General features: G+C 44.7%; 1 pseudogene across 1 annotated transcript; it reads right to left on the bottom strand.

Moving 5' to 3' along the window:
- Positions 1–251: 251 nt before the first annotated feature.
- LOC307054240 (eukaryotic translation initiation factor 2 subunit 1-like) lies at positions 252–1,427 on the bottom strand (annotated as a pseudogene). The gene is made up of 2 exons: positions 624–1,427; positions 252–422 (listed from the first exon to the last, which is right to left on the bottom strand). The product of its transcript is annotated as a eukaryotic translation initiation factor 2 subunit 1-like (transcript).
- Between the last annotated feature and the right edge of the window lie 1,709 nt (positions 1,428–3,136).

Genomic DNA, 3,136 nt, shown 5'->3' with positions numbered 1-3,136 from the left:
TTCTTAAAGATTTGTCTCTAGTAAAATTAGGCCACTCCCTTAAAAAATGCTCAAGATGTTAGAGCTACTGTGTGAAAACAGTTGACATTTAGGAGGGCATTTCACATTTTGGTCTGTCGGAACATTTAAATACTTCGAAATAAAAAATACTCAACTTTGAAGCTTTCAATACTGGAAAACTTTCAAGTCTAGGGTTAACAGCCAGGAAGGCTGCTTTGTGTTCCTTAAACTGGACTCTGTTGCCCACAAAGTTAATCTTTGGCTTTGGCTTCCATTTCTTCCGCATTATAATCTCCATCCAACTTCTGCATTTTCTCTCTCAAGCCTCTCCAGCTGCCTTGCAAGTTCAGTCTCATCTGTATCTGTGACCACTTTGGGCTCCATTTGAACACTGAAGATGCCCCTCTTTTCCTCAGTCTTTTCTTTTTTTTTTTTTCTTTTTTTTTTTTTGCGGTATGTGGGCCTCTCACTGTTGTGGCCTCTCCCGTTGCGGAGCACAGGCTCCGGACGCGCAGACTCAGCGGCCATGGCTCACGGGCCCAGCCGCTCCGCGGCATGTGGGATCTTCCCGGACCGGGGCACGAACCCGTTTCCCCTGCATCGGCAGGCGGACTCTCAACCACTGCGCCACCAGGGAAGCCCAGTCTTTTCTTTTATGACAGCCATAGCTTGGTTGAGGACAGAGAGGCCTTCTGTTCTCTCCAGGGTGGTTGTGGTCATTACATACCGAGGAGGAACTATTAGGTTAATCTTGATGGCATGGTTTCTGTAGAACAATTCAAACCTGCTCTCAGGGCTGCTTTTACGGCATTGATGCCTTCATAACCATAACAAGCCACTTCACTGTCTGCTCGAATTTTGACAGCTTGTGGGGTTAAACACCTATTAATATTGTTAATGAGTACTTCCCGTTCATCTTCATTCAAATCTAAGCTATCCAAAATAGATGGGTCTGAGACTGCGTGCTTAAATGCATCATAGGCACCGTGTCCGGGTCTCTTGTACTTGTCATCGAAGACCCAAGCAGTCCTCTGGAACAGGCTTTCCAGCTGTTCGTCCTTGGTGTATTCTAAGACCTCAGCAACATGATGAAGAATGCTGTAAACAGTTGTGGATTTGGTAAATTTATCTTCACATTTGATCATTTGATTGCTTCCTCGGAGAAACTCTTCTTTTTGAAAAGTCAATACATCCTTTTTCTTTGTCCACTCTAATGACAGCCACACATTCATTCCTGCCAATTCGGATGAGTTTGTTTATAGAATGGATACGCCTTCTGGACAACTCAGAATCATGCTTTCGATGTTGTTGTATTCCAGCAAGCTGACATAAGCTCCCATTTCAGCAATGGACCTTACCTTCACCATTGCTACATCTTCCACCTCAGGAAATTTGTGCTGATAAAATCTACAAATTAGACCCGGCATTGTGAGGTATGTGTGTGAATTCCCCACTGGTGTCCCGCGCCATGCTCTTCAATCAGAGAGATCGGACTTGATCCGCCCACAGCAGCCGTCGACTCTCCTCAGCATCCCATTGCCTATTTCTTTCCTGCCCAAAGTGGCCTTTGCGCAGGGCCCTGGGGGAGTGCGCCGAGAGCTGTACTTCGTCCCTGCTGGACAGCTGGACTATCCACCTAAATTGCAAGGACTAAGTTCTACCAACTAATCTCCTTCCTGTGTCCACAGCTAATGCACACCCTCTTCCTCAGCAAAAAGAAAGCCTTTGTTATATATCAGTATAGGAAGGAGTATCTGATAAGCCAGAGGCCAGTATACAGCCAGCTAGCACCAAGCAGCCACTGGGGAGACCTCGTGAGTGAGGACAAAAATGTGGTTTTTCTCTCATCACGACCAGATGACCCCAGCTGTGACAAGATCATACATAGTCCTAAAAGTGGCTACTCTTGCTGTTGCTACAGTTCCCTTGGGCAGTCCTTTGTCTAGAGCTGCCGCATGCAACAGAATCTGTTACAGATATTTCTTTCTTCTTTCCTGGCTCCTCACATCAAGGGTGCTGAGAGCTTTCTGTACTTGCTGGTCCCAAAGTGTCTGCAAATCCCTGGTTCTTTTCATCATGGCCTATGTAACTAGTTCCTTTATTTAAAAGTCTTAAAAATGTCCATCTGGGAGTATGGTTGGTTTCCTGCTTCTGGCTGGTCCTTACATCCTCATGAAATTACAGAACCATGGGGACAAAGAGAACATCTTATAAGCTCGGAGGTAGAGGTGGGTGGTTGGGAGAAGATGTTGGCAGAGAATGATTGTGGATTTTTCAGTAGCAGCTGAGAAAGTTAGAAATCAGTGGAGCAATGTCTTATAAATTCTGAAAGAATTATTTTTGACTTAGAATTTTATTCCCAGTCAGCACATCAATTAAATAAGAAACAGACTGAAGATATTTTCAGAACTTCAGGGTCTCTAGGAATTGACCTCCTTTCTTAGGAAGATACTGGAGGAAGTGCTCCATCACAACGAGAGTAAACAAATGAAAAGGAAGATGGGGGCCTGGGAAACAGGAGATCCCGTGGGAGACAGGGATGAAGGGAATCCTCCAGGTGAGGGCCAGGGGAGAGCCCAGGACGGCAGGTGTGTGGCAGGCACAGGAAGCAACTGAACCGGTGAAAACAAGTCAGGGCTCCAAAAGAAGCATTAATAGAATATTAAGAGGAGATATAGACAATGCAGAAAAATTTGAAAATGTATTAGTGATAAATATATAGAAAACAAAGCAAAACCCAGCATACTTCTGGCATCAACTGTGGATAATGTAAACACTGACTATTGATCTCACTAAAATTAATATACAAGCATGTCAAAAGTACAAGGCAATAGGAAGTGTGTGATTGTGTATGTGTGCGTGGGTGAGTGTGTGCGTGGTGTGTGTGTGGTAGTAGTGGTGGTGGTGTTGGTGGAAGTGGGGGAGAGATGAAGAGCCATCTAGGCCAAGGCACCAGCCAGCTGATAAACAACATCTGAAGCTGACAAAGCAAGAACATCTGAAGCTGACAAAGCAAGAACATCTGAAGCTGACAAAGCAAGAACAATTACTATAAGCATGGTACTGAATATATGGAAGTAGATGCTTAAAGAATCAGCTGAAAGATTTGAGAGTGGTTGTCTTTGACTAGCAGGAG

The sequence above is a fragment of the Hyperoodon ampullatus genome, assembly GCF_949752795.1.
Source record: "Hyperoodon ampullatus genome assembly, chromosome: 6".
Taxonomy (NCBI): domain Eukaryota; kingdom Metazoa; phylum Chordata; class Mammalia; order Artiodactyla; family Ziphiidae; genus Hyperoodon; species Hyperoodon ampullatus.
This window is presented reverse-complemented; position numbering and strand designations above follow the sequence as displayed.